A 21,989-nucleotide genomic window follows, 5' to 3' on the forward strand; every position below is an offset into this window, starting at 1 on the left:
TCATACTATGCTGTGTAAAATGTTTTTTGAGCTATTCTTGAGCACAACATGAAAGTTCATTTTTACTTTTACTTCCTGTGAATGAGATAGACCTTTCTAAATTATTAAAGTACAAGTGATTTCTGCAAGGTACCACTTTACGATGTCACTTGAGTTTTGGCTTGTTTTTTGACCTTCTTTTTTCACATAATGTTAAATATTTTGTTAAATTCTAGGAATTTTCTTACTTGTAGAATTGCCTTAAGGTATCTCATTAGCACCTTTGATTCAGGCAATGAAATATGAAAAAAAATGAACTTCTTGTCTTTACTCATACAGGACAAATAAAATTTACCCTTGCTACTAATGGATAATTAAGTCCTTTTAAGGAATGAGTAAGGTTTCCATAATGTAATCCAGGGTCTAAATTATTTTAACATTATCAAAACTATTACAGTAATCCTTTCATTAGGTAAAAATACTGGAATTAATAAAGATAAACAGATATCAACAGATATACTTTAATCTTAGTGAATATGTAGCCCTCATTTCTTGGACATGTAAGAACATAGAAATGGAAGATGAGAAAATGTTTTAATGTGACTTTGAAAAGTTTACCAACTTGCCCAAAGTTGCATATTCAAATTTCTTCATTTACTTCCCTCAAAATAATAATTTGGCAGCTACTTGGAGAAGAATAAAGCAATTTGAAGTAGATAAAGTATTGTAAAACACCTAATTTTTAGAATCAAGTTGTCCAATTTCCTATAAAGTTACTCAAAGTTCTATCTATAGATGTATAAGGAGTTTATTAACATAAAGAGTTTTACACAAAATGACAACACTTTTCTCAACAGAATTATACGTTGCAAAATACGTCATATGTCCTTCAAAATAGGAAGGGTGGTAAGAATTAAAATGAGTTTGTTTCTCAATATTCTAAATTGCTAGCAATGTTCGTTTTAAAGACTACAGTTTTCTTTTTAACTTGTTTTTTCCATGTATTATTCCTAGAAGGAACAAACTAAACTGTAAATATCAATAAAATTATAAAACTGTTTGATTTAGGGCAAAGTGGGGAGGTAAAATCAAAACAATGAAATAAACACAACCTCCACCCCAGTTTCTTTTGGTACTGTTAGAAAAGACAACATCCATTTTAAAAATAGCAAACACAAGGCCATTTGGCAAGACTTGAATGGCAGGACCTTTAAGACAGAGCTAGTAAATTAAGAATTTTAATGTTCAAAAGTGCATGTTTTAAATCATAGTAATTTTGAAATAAAAAAATTCAGAAAAATGTAAAAACCTCTATTGAAACAAACCAAAGAAGGATTTTAGAAGTAATGTCAGGGTATTTTTTCATAGCTTAGAAATGAGCTACTTAAGCTGATGGAGAAATCAGAATTTCAAATCTCATAAATAATAGGAGATAATGTATTCTGATTCCCAGAGACTTAAATGAGGAAGCTATTGATACCTGCAGATGCTCAAAAATTAAATGACATTATTTGATGCTTGGTTACCTCAGTATCTGCAAATCATAGATCCTTGTATATCTGTGGTATGATATCTCAGGAGAAAGTTTCTATAAGATCACATCCTTTGTTAAAACACAGGCTCCTATTTCTGTAGCAGCAATGTACACAAAAAAATTTCTCAGGAAGGACTATTCCTTGGGGGAAATATAGTCCTCATAGGGCCAATGTTGGCATAAATATATGCATTCTCTATGAATTTGGGTTACAAGGTCTCAATATATAATCTACATTTTGTTCAATTAAAATTCATTTACCAATTGACAAGTGAACTTGCTATATTTAAGATGAGTTAGTAGACCTTAAGTGATAGAGTGTTGAGTAGGCCATACGAAGTTGTTAATATAAGAGATTAGACAGGAATAATATGTCTATAAATATAACAAAAAATTACAGTGATTTCGTTGGACAATTTTTGCTGTTGCCTGAAAAAATGTCTATCACTTAGTAGGCACTCAATATATACTTGTTGTATGAATGGGTATGATAAATATTATGAGTGTAAAAGTGTTCCAGATGTTGAAAAGGTAGGTAATAGCATACGATATATTTAAGAATGATCTATGAGTCACATTTGTGGCTATTGTTTAGTGCAGTGTTCAGTGATGCTGGCCTTAAAACCTGTAATTAATGTGAAGTAGGAGATAAAATTTTACATGTCTTCACCTTATCCGTTTGTTCGTTCATCATTCAGTATTTTACTGAACTTCTTCAATGTGACAGGATCATAGCACCAAAAAAATAAGATCTGCCATTTACAAGGTCACCATGGATTGGGTGCAATAGAGAAATAAAGAAGCAATTAAAATAGATAATAATAAATGCTACCATAGGTTGTATGAATGTTGTTTTTATGTGTATACATGTGCACATCCAATGTATCAGTGTCTGATGCATCGGATTTTGTCTCCCAACTTCTGAGCTGAGTTAGGATAAATAGGAATTACTTTGCAAAATTTATCTCGCAGAGTACTGTTCATACTAAATTCAATTCAAATTTTCCTCTTATCCTCTCAAACCACGTCCTCAGCATAACCATTACACATCTTGTGTTGAATGTATACAACTGTCCACGATAATCATACTTCACATTTTAACTTCCAGTTGGACATACCATAATTGATATTACATTTCATCATTTCTAACGTCTTTGATTGCATTTATTTATTTTTTTACATTATTGTATGTTCATCCTAAATAGCAGAAATGGAATTTGCCTTGCTAATTGATCCTATGTATTTTAGTAAGTCACATTAAAAATGCATTCCTGCTTCGAAACATGGTAAAAAATTGACTCAGTTTTCATTTTGCTTGCCATTTCTTTTAGTTGTTTCCTTTTTACTTGTCAGGCTTACCTTAAAACTTTATTTGTTTGAGCTGCTTGAATAGTATGTGGTAGACTCCCACACTGACTCTGTAGATTTACCTTGTCTTTCATTTTCAGCAGGCAGATTTCTATAATATTCATCATCTCCCTGTTTCGATATTTGAAATATTTGACAGTTCCTTAAACTTAGGTAAAAGGGAATGCAATTTTTAGTCTCAAGAATAATCTGAAGGCCGGGCACGGTGGCTCAAGCCTGTAATCCCAGCACTTTGGGAGGCCGAGACGGGCGGATCACGAGGTCAGGAGATCGAGACCATCCTGGCTAACACGGTGAAACCCCGTCTCTACTAAAAAAAAATACAAAAAGCTAGCCGGGAGAGGTGGCGGGCGCCTGTAGTCCCAGCTACTTCGGAGGCTGAGGCAGGAGAATGGCGTAAACGCGGGAGGCGGAGCTTGCAGTGAGCTGAGATCCGGCCACTGCACTCCAGCCCGGGCGACAGAGCAAGACTCCGTCTCAAAAAAAAAAAAAAAAAAAAAGAATAATCTGAGAGTTTGGCTGCATAAACGTAACATAATAGAGAGTTTGCACCTCTGCCATTTACTGTCTGTGTGATTTAGGTCCATTGACCTCTGTGGGCCTCACTTTCCTCATAGTTGCTCTAAACCAAATTTATTAATATGTGTAAAATTCTTAGAATGGCATTTACTAATATGGGTCACTTATGCATCTGTTCTGACAAAATTACCTACCCCTTATTGAAATTATAGAACTGCTACTGAAAAAATGGCTAATATTCAGAAATAGATTTGCCATGAATATAATAAAGCTTAATATTTAGGATCCCTTGCTTATATAGGTCTCTTACAAGTCATGTGTTTTTGGTCACATTTTAAGAAGTAGTATAAGAACTGCCATCATTTGAGACTGTTGCTTTCCTGTATGACTCGCCTTTCCATCATCATACTTCTCCTAGTAAAATTCCTGTGGATTGGCCACAGGCATTATTGGGATCTACTGAAGGTAAAGTTGAGTTTGAGAGATACGTAGTTTGGGTTTAGAAGAATGTAGTTAAATGGTTCGTGGGAACTTTGGTGTACAGCTAAAGAATTGTGAGCTGTCCCAGTTATGAATAGCTTTCAGGAATACTTCTGCTCACTGTGCAAATCTACCAAGGCATTATGACAGGGCTAGAAATTGTACTGCAAGGTGCATTTGTCCTATGGCTCCCAGCACCAAAATATGTGTGTAGTAAAGGAAATATAAGTTTGAAATGTGTGAGGCCAGAAACTAGTTTGTGGAAATTCTTCTAATCATAAACCTATAAAATCATATGGGGAAATTTGTATCGTATCAATACCTTGTTAAAACTATTGATATTAACAAAATAGATTTAATGAATTATCTTGTTATTCTTAATAGTAACTATTAGAAAATAATTTATGTGAAAGGACCATTAAAGTGTATGTAGCCAAACATGTAGAAACACGTTAGAGTATATCAGGCAATTAATCAACACACAATATATTTTCTAGATTTTGTTTGTGGTATTTTTCAGGTTTTCAAACTTTGTAGTGATTTTTCATGTTTTATACAAATAACAGAAATGTATATATTTATGAATTTGTAATTTTTTTCTTTTATTTTTCATCATAGTCTCCCAAATCATATAAACTTCCGGCCCCCACCAATACCTGCTCCACCCAGGCTAACATGTAACCAGTACTTTTACATGCTAGGTGTTTTTAAAGATCTTACAGGTAAATCTCACATTTTACAAATGCGAATGATAACAAGTTTTACCAATGAGGAAACTCCATTCTCAGGCCCTTCTCACAACAGGTCAACATTGACTTCTAACCCCCTGAATCTCATCCCTTTCCTTCCTGCCACCCAGCCCTCAGTCTGTCTTTTCTTCTCTTCTCTAGCATAACTGCCGATTTTTAAATCTCTATGATATTCTGTCTTTATTTTCTCTTACATTTTTTTCTTTCCAGCCATCTGCTACTTTGAGAGATTATTTATAACTTAATCCCCTTTATTTAAATTTGATTCCTATTTTAAGCACCCAAGCAGTCATTTACATCTCAGTTCCTTGGTTTTCAACCTGCACAATATGTTAAAATCACCTGGAGAGGTGATAAAAAATGTTTTAATACCCTGGTGACACCATACAGTGTCTAAGTTAGAATCTCTGACCAAAGCATTAGTAATATTTAAGAGTGAAGCAAGTTTGAGAACCAATGACTTAGTTGACGAATTTATGTTGTTGACTTAGGGTGAAAATAGAGAATGTTTCCCTGAGACAGAAGAAAGCACCCAGAAAGAAAAATGTATGCTAAGTACAGAAGTGAGACATCGCCACAAAATTGCCCTTTGCTTTGTAACAGGTAGTAGAATAAAGAATGAAATGTGAATTTTTTCTCTTACAGTACCAGATATGTGAACTCAGGGAAGCCGTTAAATTTTGTGCAATCTCAAGGTCCTTACTTACAACATGGGTATTGTGTGTATCCTATGGATTGCTGTGAAGATTAGACATAACAAATATAAGGCAACTGTTGATTAAAATAGACACTTATTACTATCGTTACTAGCTGTAAAGGTTTATAGCACATAGGGGTTGCTTCAATGCAATTTTAACTTTTGATTGTATACAGTTGTGTAATACTTTCTAATGGTGGTCATTTTTCTGACAGGTGGACCATTTCTGTCTTTTTCACTGCTATGGTCACAGTCCCCAACAAATTGCTTGATACAGACTATGAGTTAAAATATTACTGAATGAACAAGAAAATGAATGTGTAATATAGCTTACTTTCAATGATCCAAAAAGTGGATGATGTTAGGCTTATTTCTTTTGTATTCTCCTGCAACCCTTTTTTCTCTTATTTGATAAATAATAAATTGGTAACAAGAGTTTACGTGTCTGGTACTGTTCTGAGAACTTTACAAAATACTATTGTTGTGGTTTCTTTACCGCCATAGCTCAGTGAGTGGGAGGGAGCGTTACTGCTCTTTCACTCCCACAGTTTGCGAGTTTCAAGTTTTTGTCTCATAACCAAGAGGAATGGAGTATGTGGACACCAGATAGAAAGCAATGCAGAGTAGAATTTTATTTAGCAACAGAAAGAAAGCTCTCAGCGGCAAGCAGGTACCTGTAAGTGGGTTGTCAATTGTGAGGCTGAGTTGGGAAGTACGTGCTGATTGGTTATGGTTAGGCTTAGAAAAAGCACCATTCAGAAAGAGGTATGGTAGTGTAAAGAGCCAATTGGGGGGTGAAGTAAAGGCTTGGCCCAGGACCAATCATGGGCTGAGCACACCGAAGGGGAATGGAAGTTCTCACTCGGGTCAGTGGACTCTACCTGAAACTGGTAGTTTGGTGTTAAGGCTTCAGTCTGGCCTTGGCTTGAAGGTCAAGTTTCACCAGTGATCCATCCCTGTCTGCCTAGGAATGTTTCTGCCTCCTATTGCTATCACTATGATTTAGGTATTATAATTATTTACATTTTACAGATAAGAAAGTTGAAGAATGTAGAGGTTAAATAACTTATCCAAGTCACATAGCTGTTAAGTTATTGAGTGGGATTTGAATTTATGTAAACAGAATTGAGAGCCCTTTCAGTTGTTAATCTTCCTGCTGCAATGATCATTTTACCTGTGTAAAAGCAGTTGTTTCTATGAAGTGCTTAAAGTCCTTGAAGGAATCACTGTCTCTCTAAGTTCTAAACACGTTTTACCTTCTAGGCTTCTTGGGAACTACTCATAACTCAGAGGTGAAAAAATATATGGAGTAAAAAGATGTAATATTTACTTTGGGTGGAAAAATCATTTTTGCTTTGGAAAAACAATGCTATTATTTGGCATAGACAAAAACACATGGACTCAAATCAATACAGTTTTATTTCTGCTATGTTTAAATATTCTGGTGCTGGAAGTAATGGTGAATTTAGACTGTTTTCCTTTTTAGTTTTATGGCACAGTTCGTTAGAAATCGTATTTCACTGTCTTTACATTGGAAGCGTTAGACTTTAATTATTAGAAAATGTTCATTACTTCTAAGATTTTCACTACACGAGAGCTCATGTTTAAGTGAGGTTTTCCTAATAAAAAGTGATAGAAAGGTGTAAATGCCATGGATTATGCAATGTAATTTCTTTTAAAACTCTTTGGAAGATAAAAACTAGGTCAAAATAAAACTTCTCTGTGCAATCACAGAACTTAAGACAACAGCAGCTGTATTGCTAACCTTTAATTCATAAGGAGAAAAGTCTTTTCCGATAGATAAGTAAAAAGGTTGATTGTATATTGAATTGTGGATGTTCTTTTTACATTTATGTTTAAAATCATTATAAAATGAGTTATAAGTCTTCTGTCTCATCTTCATTATTTCTGAATTGTATGGATACAGGACAAAGATTGTAGAACTGTAAAAAAAAAAAAAAAAAAAATTAAGTTCATGTATTTGAATGGAATGCAGTTGGAATTTCAGGAAACATTTAAAAAATGGTTGTCCATTCCTAATAATATAAAAATGTTTGTCTGAAATGGATGGTAGACAGTTTTGGTGATGGACCACTGATCTATTTAAGAATTGGGGAAATAAAATGTCCCATCTCTTTCTTTACAGCAGCAGATGTTCCTCTGCTAATATTGAAATAAACATTTCCCTTGGAAACATCTGTCAAAGTAACATGTCTATAATTGAAGTGATCATTGAGGATATTAAAATGTGCCAATTAAAAAATACACTCATTTACTGAAAAAAAATTTGTGAAAAAGACTTTGAGGTACAATTTCAAGTATAAATCTCAGTTAACAATATTTACTGTGAAATGTTTTATATAGAGAATTGCCCCACATATTTGTTATATGCAGTAGCTACTTTTTGTGATACTTAATTTGAAATACTGAATATATATTTTTATGAATTCTGTTTGTACGTCTTGCCAAACAATATGGCTTGCTTCTTATTTTGCATAGTTTGATTTACTCTAACAAAGAATAATTTATGAATAAGTTATAGCACAATTATTTAAATCTTCCTTTCCACAGTGATAAATTGAATAGCCCTTTCCTGAAAATATAATAGGGAACTACATCTCCAGAGATGTCCAAACTAGAAAAAATAAACTTAATTTTTTTCAAATGGGATGTTTTCTTTGAAGTAGGAGTAACTGATAGAACAAAATGAAAGAAAAGAACTTGAATCTCAACCAGTTCAGTGTATTGATTTCATTTACTTAGCAAAAATACTTAGCTAATATGATTAAAAAATATATATAAATATGTGTGTGTGTATATATATATATATATATACACACACATACATACATACAGAGAGAGAGAGAGGTGGAGTCTCACTCTGTTGCCCAGGCTGGAGTGCAATGGCATGATCTTGGCTCACTGCAACCTCCGCCTCCTGGGTTCAAGCAATTCTCCTGCCTCAGCCTTCTGAGTAGCTGGGATTACAGGTATGTGCCCCCAAACCTGGCGAATTTTTGTATTTTTAGTAGAGATGGGGTTTCACCATGTTGGTCAGGCTGGTCTCGAACCCCTGACCTCATGATCCGCCTGCCTTGGCCTCCCAAAGTGCTGGGATTACAGGCATGAGCCACTGTGCCCAGTCAATATGATTAATATTTTAAATGGTTAATACTAATATACTTAAAAATTACATCTGGTCTTGTCACATGAGTACCACAGCATCATAAGATACAATTTTAAACTCTGCCTTTTTCATGTGCACACATTTTTTCAAAATACCCATTATTACTTTGGTGGTCTTCTATGCCCAAGTTCACATTACAGTTCTTTACATCTCAACCAAACAAATACAACACAGATAGCTATGTATTCACCTTTTACTCAGGGGCATAAAAGTAGATGATATTTCCCAGCCTCCCTAGAGTTTTGCACAATAGAATGTAGGCAAGAGTGATTATATGTCATTTCAAATCCAACTTCTAAAAGTCTTCCCTACAGTATTTAAATATCCTAATCTTTATTCATCATCTGAATGGAAATACTGGATAAGGTCAGAGCCACAGATGTAAAGAGCATACCTCCTAAATTACATGAAGTACTTGCCAACAAGAATTACTGCATTGAAACAATACATTTTTAAAAATATAAAGCTATTAAAATTCTCAGATTTCTTATTACAGCAGCTTGCATTGTTTGTCCTATTTAGGAATACCAGTAAGATAATCACATTATCATCTCAACCTTCACATGTATAATGTAATGTCATTGGAAATTCTAAAATTTCCAAACAGAATTATATTCCTTTCCACTCAGTTTTCCTTTGCAACATTTCTGTTATCCTATTAATGGCATCATTATTCTAGAAGTTAGTTGTCAGAAAGAAAATATGATGCAACTTACCCAGTTTGGGATTTTGGTGAGATTGAAAACAGGCATATTAACATCTTACCCTAGAAGAATTAATTCTTCTGTAGACATTGGAGGTATGCAATTGGTATATTTCAATGTATATTATTTGGCTGCAAAATAAAATTTGTTATAATGAAGTGTATTTCTATAATTACACACACACACAGACACATATGTATATACGTGTGTGTATATATATATATACACACACAACTTGAGAACTTGGAAAGTTGAGTAATGATATAGCAAGCAACTGTATACTGAAGTATAACACAATTTGAACTTTTTGAGCATAAGTGCATCCTCATCCAAATTTATTAGAATTAGTATGATCATAAAAACTATATGGACACCCATTTCTTGGGTTCATGGTGCTTACTACTCAAATAGATGCCACTGGGTAGTAAGGTATGTAAGAAAAGCTTCTAATCATGAGAGTCATACCATCTCTGCAAATGCAGATGATGTACATAATTGTTTCTCTCTCCCTACCTCTATCTCTCTCTCTGTGTCATAACAAAAGACATAGCTGCAGACATGCCTTGTTACAAAAAAAGTGGTACATTTCTATCACTGTGGCAGGACTGGCAGCTGGGCCACAGTTGATAGAATGCCAAATCCCAGACCTGGCATGATTAAATCCAGTGTCTAATCATTCTGTTATAGTAAATTCACAAAGCAGTCTGATTACAGCATGCCTTGACTTCATGGTGGTACATGTGTTATACATTTGCTATGAAATTACTAGTGTGAATTTATAACCAAAATGTATTGTTTACAAAAGATTTTTTCCCCTCCAAGTTTATTTAAACTGATTTATATATTCCACTAGTATTGTTGTTAAAATCCTTGACATTAATTGGACTACCCACTATTTTACTGTTAGTATTTTGTTTTCTTATTTAACTATAATTTATTTTTTTCTGCATTTCTCTTTGTTCACCATAAAATTGTTATGTATAAGATGCAAAAGTCAGCTGTTTAAAGTTAGAATGTTTAACATATATAATATTTATTTCTTAAATATAAGTATTAGAATTGCTTAATTTGCATATATTAACAAGTTTGCAAAAACAGATTCTGTGGCTTTAGGCTATAACAGAAGAAATATTTAGAGTTACAAGTTATTTTAATATTTTGGCAAAGAAGACATAGAATATTTTAAGAAAATGTATTAAATCATTTTGTTTCTGCATACTACCTTAATGGGCAATAGACCACATTTATTAAACTCTCTTGACAATATATAATACATTAAATAAATCATTAAAGTTTCATTGTGGATCTACTGTTATTATAATGTGTTTTTTGTTATCAGTAGATTTTCTATAAATATTCTAGTCTATTTTTACATAAGAAAAACACATCTAAAAATTTGAATTGTACTTTTCATTTGAGGCAGTCTTCTTTTGTATTTTGTACTTTACTAAGGGTTGATCATGGTAAGAGAACTTGGGGTACTATTGATCTGGTAATCTGTCCAACCAGCCAGACACATTTGTGAATAGTTTTAAACTCAATAACTATTATGAAATATTTGCTGTAGATGCTTCCCACCAATCTTGCCATTTAATTTCTTGGTGGATATTCCATTTCACACCAAGAAAGTAAAGTATCTCACACCTCACCTGCAAACACATCCTCTCCTTTTCCTATGAATGGTAGCATTTTTTGTTTTTGTTTCTTAGAATATTCCACTTCATAAGTCATGAGTTCCTATTTTTTTCCACCAGTCTTGCCTTTCCACTCAGTTCATGCATGATATAGCCAACCCTCTACTAAACATCTCCACCTGTATAGACGAATTTAACAAACCACAGGTGAGATTAATGGCCCCCTCCAAGCCTGCTTTTCCCACACTGATCCCCATCTCAGTAACAGCATCATCAGGTACTCAGTTTTTCAGTCCTAGAAGTCATCCTTGTGTGCTTGTTCTTTCTTACTTTGCCCACAGATTTGGTTAGCTGTCACTTTAAAATGTGTCCATAGTCTGATGACCCCTTTTATTTCCTTTATTGTCACTTTTGCCCATATTACTATTTTCTATGATTTGGACCTCTCCACAGACTCCTAAATGATCTTACCTTTTCTACTTTTGTCCCACTTACAGCCTCTTTATGCAGCAGCAACTGCAAAAAATCATGTCATTTTTCCCCAAGTGAAAAAATTTTCAATGAGTTGACCTAAATATTTGGAATACAATCTGACACCCTGGATATGTCCTCAAGAATCTACACCATTTGGCCCTTGGCTCTACTCCTACCTCCTCCGTGACTCTTCTTTTGCTAACTCTGCTGCAGCCATGCCAGCCTTCTTGCTATTTGTTTAAATGTTCACATATAGTCCGCCCAAAGGCTTTAACATCTGCATTTTTGTTTTCTCTGCCAGAATATATTGTCTCCAAATCTCCACATTGAAGGCTTCCTTGCAAAATTTTTTGTTGTTGTTGAGATATTTCTACTTTATAATGGTCTTTTCTGCTCATCCTATCAACCAGCACCAGTTGTTACCTCATCCCTTACAAAGCTTTTCTTAATAGCTCTTACCACTGCTTAAAGTTATATATTTACTTTGTATTCTGTCTTTTCTACCAGAATTTAACTCTATGAGACAGGATCTCTGTCTTGTTAACTGTAGTATGCTCATTGTCTGGAAAAATTCCAAAAAAAAATTGCTGAATAAACGATTAAATCATATCAGATTTAACTTGGTAATAAGCATTTATATAATCTGATTAAATACAATTTCTTTTACTACCACCTCACTAGCCTTTTGAATAAACATCAGCAAAACACTATGGTACACAGGACCAGCTTTTTCACTGTTTCTCTAATTAACCATGTTGACCCGCTTCCAGCTCGCCCTCTGACTTGGCTACTAACTAGCTTTCTTACATAGGAGAGTTACTTGGCAGAGCATCATCTATAGCAGTAATTTTTAATACTTTTATTATACTTTAAGTTCTAGGGTACATGTATACAACGTGCAGGTTTCATACATAAGTATACATGTGCAATGTTGGTTTGCTGCACCCATCAACTCATCATTTACATTAGGTATTTCTCCTAATGCTATCCTTCCCCCAGCCCTCCAGTGCCTGGTGTGTGATGTTCCCCACTCTGTGTCCAAGTGATCTCATTATTCAGTTCCCACCTATGAGTAAGAATATGCGGTGTTTGGTTCTCTGACATTCTGATAGTTTGCTGAGAATGATGGTTTCCAGCTTCATCCATGTCCCTGCGAAGGATGTGAACTCATCCTTTTTTATGGCTGCATAGTATTCCATGGTGTATGTGGGCCACATTTTCTTAATCCAGTCTATTATTGATGGACGTTTGGGTTGGTTCCAAGTCTTTGATATTGTGAACAGTGCCTCAATAAACATACATGTGCATATGTCTTTATAGTAGCATGATTTATAATCCTTTGGGTATATACCCAGTAAGGGATGGCTGGGTCAAACGGCAATTCTAGTTCTAGATCCTTGAGTCGCCACACTGTCTTCCACAATGGTTGAACTAATTTACAGTCCCACCAACAGTGTAAAAGTGTTCCTATTTCTCCACATCTTCTCCAGCATCTGTTGTTTCCTGACTTTTTAATGATTAACATTGTAATTGGTGTGAGATGGTATCTCATTGTGGTTTTGATTTGCATTTCTCTGATGACCAGCGATGATGAGCATTTTTTCATGTGTCTGTTGGCTGCATAAATATCTTCTTTTGAGAAGTGTCTGTTCATATCCTTCACCCACTTTTTGATGGGGTTGTTTTTTTCTTGTAAATTTGTTTGAGTTCTTTGTAGATTCTGCATATTAGCCCTTTGTCAGATGGGTAGGTTGCGAAAATTTTCTCCCACTCTGTAGGTTGCCTGTTCACTCTGATCATAGTTTCTTTTACTGTGCAGAAGCTCTTTAGTTTAATTAGATCACATTTGTCAATTTTGGCTTTTGTTGCCATTGCTTTTGGTGTTTTAGTCATGAAGTCCTTATCCATGCCTATGACCTGAATGGTATTGCCTAGGTTTACTTCTAGGGTTTTTATTGTTTTAGGTCTAACATTTAAGTCTTTAATCCATCTTGAATTAATTTTCGTATAAGGAGTAAGGAAGGGATCCAGTTTCAGCTTTCAACATATGGCTTGTCAGTTTTCCCAGCACCATTTATTAAATAGGGAATCCTTTCCCCATTCCTTGTTTTTGTCAGGTTTGTCAAAGGTCACCTGGTTGTAGATGTGTGGTATTATTTCTGAGGACTCTGTTCTGTTCCATTGGTCTATATCTCTGTTTTGGTACCAATACCATGCTGTTTTGGTTACTATAGACTTTTAGTATAGTTTGAAATCAGGTAGTGTGATGCCTCCAGCTTTGTTCTTTTTGCTTAGGATTGTCGTGGCAATGCAAGCTCTTTTTTGGTTCCAAATGAACTTTAAAGTAGTTTTTTTTTTTTTTTTTTTCCCCCAATTTTGTAATGAAAGACCTTGGTAGCTTGATGGAGATGGCATTGAATCTATAAATTACTTTGGGCAGTATGGTCATTTTCACAATATTGATTCTTCCTGTCCATAAGAATGGAATGTTCTTCCATTTGTTTGTGTCCTCTTTTATTTAGTTGAGCAGTGGTTTGTAGTTCTCCTTGAAGAGGTCCTTCACATTATGCAAATCCTACCTCTGAGTGAGAACATGTGGTGTTTGGTTCTCTGACATTGTGATAGTTTGCTGAGAATGATGGTTTCCGGCTTCATCCATGTCCCTGCAAAGGACATGAACTCATTCTTTTTTATGGCTGCATAGTATTCCATGGTATATATGGGCCACATTTTCTTAATCTAGTCTGTCAGTGATGGACATTTGAGTTGGTTCCAAATCTTTGCTATTGTAAACAGTGCCTCAATAAACATACATGTGTATGTGTCTTTATAGTAGCATGATTTATAAACCCTTGGGTATATACCCAGTAATGGGATGGCTTACATTGTAAGTTGGATTCCTAGGTATTTTATTCTCTTTGTAGCAATTGTGAATGGGAGTTTACTCATGATTTGGCTGTCTGTTGACGGTGTATAGGAATGCTTGTGATTTTTGCATATTGATTTTGTATACTGAGACTTCGCTGAAGTTGCTTATCAGCTTAAGGAGATTTTGGGCTGAGACGATGGGGTTTTCTTTTTTTTTTTTTTTTTTTTTTTGAGACGGAGTCTCACTCTGTCACCCAGGCTGGAGTGCTGTGGCACGATCTCGGCTCACTGAAAGCTCCACCTCCCGGCTTCACGGCATTCTCCTGCCTCAGCCTCCCGAGTAGCTGGGACCACAGGCACCCGCCGCCACGCCCGGCTAATTTTTTGCATTTTAAGTAGAGACGCGGTTTCACCATGTTAGCCAGGATGGTCTCGATATCCTGACCTCGTGATCCACCCGCCTCGGCCTCCCAAAGTGCTGGGATTACAGGCTTGAGCTACCGCGCCTGGCCAACGATGGGGTTTTCTAAATATACAATCATGTCACCTGCAAACAGGGACAATTTGAATTCCTCATTTCCTAATTGAATACCCTTTATTTCTTTCTCTTGCCTGATTGTCCTGGCCAGAATGGCAGTGGTGAGAGAGGGCATCCTTGTATTGTGCTGGTTTGCAAAGGGAATGCTTCTAGTTTTTGCCCATTCAGTATGATATTGGCTGTGGGTTTGTCATAAACAGCTCTTATTATTTTGAGATACGTCCCATCAATGCCTAGTTTATTGAGAGTTTTTAGCATGAAGGGCTGTTGAATTTTGTTGAAGGCCTTTTCTGCATCTATTGAGATAATCATGTGGTTTTTGTCATTTGTTCTGTTTATGTGATGGGTTATGTTTATTGATTTGCGTAGTTTGAACCAGCCTTGTATCCCAGGGATGAAGCGGATTTGATCTTGATGGAGAAACTTTTTGATATGCTGCTGGATTCGGTTTGCCAGTATTTTATTGAAGATTTTCGCATTGATGTTAATCAGGGATGTTGGTCTAAAATTCCATTTTTTCGTTGTGTCTCTGCCAGGCTTTGGCATCAGGATGATGTTGGCCTTATAAAATGAGTAGGGAGGAGTTCTTCTTTTTCTATTGATTGGAATAGTTTCAGAAGGAATGGTACCAGCTCCTCTTTGTACGTCTGGTAGAATTTGGCTGTGAATCCATCTGGTCCTGGACTTTTTTTGGTTCATAGTCTATTAATTTCTGCCTCAATTTCAGAACTTGTTATTAGTCTATTCAGGGATCTGACTTCTTTCTGGTTTAGTCTTAGAAGGGTGTATGTGTCCAGGAATTTCTTCTAAATTTTCTAGTTTATTTGCATAGAGGTGTGTATAGTATTCTCTGATGGTAGTTTATATTTCTTTGGGATTAGTGGTGGTATCCCCTTTATCATTTTATTGCTTCTATTTGATTCTTCTCTCTTCTTTATTAGTCTTGCTAGCGGTCTATCAATTTTGTTGATCTTTTCAAAAAACCAGCTCCTGGATTGATTTTTTGAAGGCTTTTTTGTGTCTCTATCTCTTTCAGTTTTGCTCTGATCTTAGTTATTTCTTCCCTTCTGCTAGCTTTTGAATGTGTTTGCTCTTGCTTCTCTAGTTATTTTAATTGTGATGCTAGGGTGTCGATTTTAGATCTTTCCTGATCTCTTGTGGGCATTTAGCACTATAAATTTCTTTTTTTCCTCCCCCTTTTTTTTCTTATTATACTTTAAGTTCTAGGGTACATGTGCATAATGTGCAGGTTTGTTACAGATGTATACTTGTGCCATGTTGGTGTGCTGCACCCATCAACTTGTCAGCACCCATCAACTCGTCATTTACATTAGGTATAACTCCCAATGCAATCCCTCTCCCCTCCCCCCTCCCCATAATAGGCCCCAGCGTGTGATGTTCCCCTTCCGGAGACCAAGTGATCTCATTGTTCAGTTCCCACCTATGAGTGAGAACATGCGGTGCTTGATTTTCTGTTCTTGCGATGGTTTGCTGAGAATGATAGTTTCCAGCTGCATCTATGTCCCTACAAAGGACACAAACTCATCCTTTTTTATGGCGGCATTGTATTCCATGGTGTATATGTGCCACATTTTCTTAATCCAGTCTGTCACTGATGGACATTTGGGTTCATTCCAAGTCTTTGCTATTGTGAATAGTGCTGCAAAGAACATACGTGTGCATGTGTTTTTATAGCAGCATGATTTATAATTCTTTGGGTATATACCCAGTAATGAATGGGGTGGCTGGGTCATATGGTACTTCTAGTTCTAGATCCTTGAGGAATCGCCATACTGTTTTCCATAATGGTTGAACTAGGCCATCAGAGAAATGCAAATCAAAACCACAATGAGATACCATCTTACACCAGTTAGAATGGCAATCATTAAAAAGTCAGGAAACAACAGGTGCTGAAGAGGATGTGGAGAAACAGCACTATAAATTTCCCTCTACACACTGCTTTAAATGTATCCCAGAGATTCTGGTACTTTGTGTCTTTGTTCTCATTGGTTTCAAAGAACATCTTTATTTCTGCCTTCATTTCATTATGTACCCAGTAGTCATTCAGGAGCAGGTTGTTCAGTTTCCATGTAGTTGTGTGGTTTTGAGTGAGTTTCTTAATCCTGAGTTCTAATTTGATTGCACTGTGTTGTGAGAGACAGTTTGTTGTGATTTATGTTCTTTTACATTTGCTGAGGAGGCTTTACTTCCAATTATGTGGTCAATTTTAGAATAAGTGTAATGTGTTGCTGAGAAGGATGTATATTCTGTTGATTTGCGGTGGTGAGTTCTGTAGATGTCTGTTAGGTATGCTTGTTGCAGAGCTGAGTTCAGTTACTGGATATCCTTTTTAACTTTATCTTGTTGATCTGTCTAATATTGACAGTGGGGTGTTAAACTCTCCCATTATTATTGTGTGGGAGTCTAAGTTTCTTTGTAGGTCTCTAAGGACTTGCTTTATGAATCTGGGTGTTCTTGTATGGGGTGCTTATATATTTAGGATAGTTCACTCCTCTTGTTGAATTTATCCCTTTACCATTATGTAATGGCCTTCTTTGTCTCTTTTGTTATTTATTGGCTTAAAGTCTATTTTCTCAAAGACTAGGATTGCAATCCCTGCTTTTTTTTGCTTTCCGTTTGCTTGGTAGATCTTCCTCCATCCCTTTATTTTGAGCCTATATGCGTCTTTGCACATAAGATGGGTCTTGGCTCTTTATCCAGTTTGCCAGTCTATGTCTTTTAATTGGGGCATTTAGCCCATTTACATTTAAGGTCAATATTGTCATGTGTGAATTTGATCCTGTCATTATGATGTTAGCTGGTTGTTTTGCCCTTTCATTGATGCAGTTTCTTCATAGCATCCATGGTCTTTACAATTTGGTATGTTTTTACGGTGGTTGGTGCCAGTTTTTCCTTTCCATGTTTAGTGCTTCCTTTAGTATCTCTTGTAAGATGGTGACAAAATCTCTGAGAATTTACTTGTCTATAAAGGATTTTATTTCTCCTTCGCTTATGAAGCTTAGTTTGGCTAGTTATGAAATTCTGGGTTGAAAATTCTTTTCTTTAAGGATGCTTAATATTGGCCCCTACTCTCTTTTGGCTTGAAGTGTATCTGCTGAGAGATCTGTTGTTAGTCTGATGGGCTTCCCTTTGTGGGTAACTTGACCTTTCTCTCTGGCTGCCCTTAACATTTTTTCCTTCATTTTAACCTTGGTGAATCTGACAATTATATGTCTTGTGGTTGCACTTCTCGAGTAGTATCTTTGTAGTATTTCCTGAATTTGAATGTTGGCCTGCCTTGCTAGGTTGGGGAAGTTCTCTTGCATAATATCCTGAAGAATATTTTCCAACTTGGTTCCATTTTCCCCGTCACTTTCAGGTACACCAATCAAATGTAGATTTGGTCTTTTTACATAGTCCCATATTTCTTGGAGGCTTTGTTTGTTTCTTTTTACTCTTTTTTTCCCCTAACCTTGTCCTCGCACTTTATTTCATTAATTTGATCTTCAATCACTGATACCCTTTCTTCCAGTTGATTGAATTGGCTACTGAAGCTTTTGTATGCATCATGTAGTTCTCATGCCATGGTTTTCAGCTCCAGCATGTCATTTAAGGTCTTTGCTATATTGTCTATTCTAGTTAACCATCCGTCTAATCTTTTTTCAAGGTTTTTAGCTTCCTTGCGACAGGTTCGAACATCCTCCTTTATCTTGGAGATGTTTCTTTTTTTTTTTTTTTTTTTTGAGATGGAGTCTCGCTCTGTCGCTCAGGCTGGAGTGCAGTGGCGGAGATGTTTCTTATTACTGACCTTCTGAAGCCTACTTCTGTCAGCTTGTCAAAATCATACTCCATGCAGCTTTGTTCCATTGCTGGTGAGGATCTGTGATCCTTTGGAGGAGAAGAGGTGCTGTGATTTTTAGAATTTTCAGCTTTTCTGCTCTGGTTTCTACCCATCTTTGTGGTTTTATCTACTTTTGGTCTTTGATGTTGATGACCTACAGATGGGGTTTTGGTGTGAATGCCCTTTTTGTTGATGTTGATGCTATTCCTTTCTGTTTGTTAGTTTTCCTTCTAACACTCCTGTCCCTCAGCTGCAGGTCTGTTGGGTTTTGCTGGAGGTCCACTCCAGATCCTCTCTGCCTGGGTATCACCAGCAGAGACTGTAGAACAGCAAATATTGCAGAACAGCAAATATTGCTGCCTGATCCTTCCTCTGGAAGCTTTGTCCCAGAGGGTCAGCTACCTTTATGAGGTGTCTGTCAGCTGCTACTGGGAGATGTCTCCCAGTTATGCTACACAGCAATCAGGGACCCACTTGAGGGGGCAGTCTGTACATTCTTTGTGCTCAAACGCCATGCTGGGAGAACCACTGCTCTCTTCAGATCTGCCAGTCAGGGATGTTTAAGTCTGCAGAAGTTGTCTGCTGCCTTTTGTTCAGCTATGCCCGGCCCACAGAGGTGGAGTCTAGAGGCAGTAGGCCTTGTTGAGCTGTGGTGGGCTCCACCCAGTTCAAACTTCCTGGCCACTTTATTTACCTACTCAAGCCTCAGCAATGTCGAACATCCCTACCCCAGCCAGGCTGCTGCCTCGCAGTTCAATCTTAGACTGCTATGCTAGCAGTGAGCAAGGCTCTGTAGGTGTGGGACCCACCAAGCCAGGCATCAGAGAGAATCACCTTGTCTACCAGTTGCTAAGATCTTGGGAAAAGCACAGTATTTGGACAGAGAGTCCCATTTTTCCAGGTAGTCTGTCAGAGCTCCCCTTGGCTAGGAAAAGGATATTCCCCAACCCCTTGCACTTGCTAGGTGAGGCAATGCCCCACCCTGCTTCAGCTCACCCTCCGTGTGCTGTACCCACTGTCCAACCAGTCCCAATAAGATGAACCAGGTATCTCAGTTGGAAATGCAGAAGTCACCATCTTCTGTTTTGATCATGCTGGGAGCTGCAGACTGAAGTTGTTCCTATTCAGCCAACTTGGAATGCCCCCCAATCTTTAAATTTTACCATTCATCAGAATTGCCTACAGAGCCTATCAAAACAAAAATGGCAGAGTTTCAGCCCAGAGTAGGTCTGGAGTACGAGTAGAAAATTTGTCTTTCTAACTAGCCTTCATGTTTAACTGATTCTGTGAATCCTGGAAGCAATATTTGAGAACCACATATCTATAGATTGTCTGGATGATGGCCATCTTCTGTTATGACTTCCTTCCAGAGGTACCTGGGGCAACTGGGGTGGAAGAATTCTGTAAAATAGGATGAGGAATAGGTTCTGAGGTCAGGCTTAGTTGTATATCCCAGCTGGTGAAGTAAGCTGAGCAGTTCTTAGAGTAAATGTCCTTAAGAGTTTTCAGGACTGATACATACTTTCTAACAGTATAGGGAATACCTGAAATGCCTGAAGGAACCAGCTGTAGCTGACTTGGTGAAGCTAGTGTTAGCAGCAAATTTTTCTATGGTATTTGTTGATGGATATTTAGAAAGGATTACTTGGGGTATGCGAGAGTCAAGAAACTAACCCACAGATCTTCCATTTCCGTATTGTTCAGAGACTTTCATAAGATAGCAGACCTCTATAACAAAACAAAACAAAAATACATTAGTTTCTTAGGGTTGTTATAATAATGTACTGTAAACTTCGTGGGTTAAACAACAGAAATGTATTCTATCACATATCTTCAGGCTATAATTCCCAAATTAAGGTGTTGGCAAAGCCATGTTGTCTCTTAAGACTGTACAGGGGGACTCTTCGTTTCTTTTCCGAGATTCTAATAATTGCCACAATCCTTGGTGCTCTTGGCTTGCAATTGCTTCCCTCCAGGTTCATGATATTTCTGTCTCCTATTGCTGTTATTATGAAAGTTAAATTTAAAAGTGAAGCAATTTTGGTAAGATATTTTATTTAAAACTATTTTAGGTTTGAGCGTACATTTGAAATTTTGTTACATAGGCAAACTCATGTCACAGGGGTTTGTTTTACGTATTATTTCATCACCCAAGTATTAAACGCAGTACCCAATAGTTATCTTTTCTGCTCCTCTCTCCTCCCTCACTCCCCTCAAGTGGACCCCCATGTCTATTGTTTCCGTCTTTGTTTTCATGAGTTCTCATCAGTTAGCTCCCACTCATGAGTGAGAACATGCGGTATTTAGTTTTCTGTTCCTACATTAGATTGCAAAGGATAATAGCCTCTAGCTCCATTCATGTTCTCACAAAAGATGTGATCTTGTTCTTTTTTTATGGTTGCATAGCATTCCATGGAAAAGGAACTAAATGGCTTTTTCCTTTTGATCCAAAAGACTTCCTCCTTGCAAATGATCAATTATAATATATTTGTTAACGTCCTTATATTGTCTCATCATCCTTATATTGTTGCATCTATCTTTTCTATGTTCTTCATCCCTTCAGTAATCTAAAATGAAGAGTTTGTAATTCTCAATCACAACTATTTAGTCAGGCATAAAATCTCAACTATCAAATCTAATAAACTCGTAGACTTTGATGGCGATGTAAAAACTCCTTAGGGATTAAGATTAAAAACCAAAAGCTTACACATATTTAATGCCTGCTAGGTGATTGTGTCAGTGCTGTGTTTTATGTGTTAATCAACTGATTTAATTTATTTGTCTTTTTAAAAGCCATCCTATCCCAGATTTATTACTCTACCCTAGAGTGGCTTTAATAGCTAGCTTTAAGGATGAGAGAATTGATTCATTAGTCAATGAATAGAATAGGAAACAGAGAATTCTGAATTTGATCATCATGTTAGTATCCTTTAAACAGCACCACGTACATGGTTATCTACTCTTTTGTCTGCCTCGTTTACACTTTTATTTGTATCCTTCTTATATAATACAAGTTATGTTGAATTAAGGGAGCAATTAAGAACATAATTTTTGTTTTGCTAAAATAAAACTAATTTTTATTTAGACCTAAATTTCCAAATTGGTATTTGTATGTGGGCTTCTGTGTGTGTATAAAGAAAAGCATATCTGCCTATAGAAATTCCTGAGTTTAATGAAAATATTTATATCAAGCAAAAAAGAATCATTTTTAATATTAGACTTCTATTGTTATTGCAATAAAATCAGGTATAGTATAAGCCATTTTGAATGGCTGCTGGTTTTCATCAAATGTTATTAACTTTTTTGACTTGACAAAAATATTTTAAATTTTGCAGGAAGTTTTTCCAACCAGAGCCATTTATTTGAGTGTCACAGCGTGCCTCTCATATGTCAGAGCCTTTTATAGCTATATATACT

At 36.3% G+C, this 21,989-nt stretch overlaps 1 long non-coding RNA gene across 1 annotated transcript; it reads right to left on the reverse strand.

Moving 5' to 3' along the window:
• Window positions 1-5,127: 5,127 nt before the first annotated feature.
• LOC103875895 lies at window positions 5,128-20,685 on the reverse strand. Its single transcript, XR_002515727.2, has 3 exons — window positions 20,117-20,685; window positions 9,230-9,348; window positions 5,128-7,269 (listed from the first exon to the last, which is right to left on the reverse strand). It is a non-coding gene; the product is annotated as an uncharacterized LOC103875895 (long non-coding RNA).
• Between the last annotated feature and the right edge of the window lie 1,304 nt (window positions 20,686-21,989).

The sequence above is a fragment of the Papio anubis genome, chromosome 9 (assembly GCF_008728515.1).
Source record: "Papio anubis isolate 15944 chromosome 9, Panubis1.0, whole genome shotgun sequence".
In the NCBI taxonomy this organism is placed as follows: Eukaryota; Metazoa; Chordata; class Mammalia; order Primates; family Cercopithecidae; genus Papio; species Papio anubis.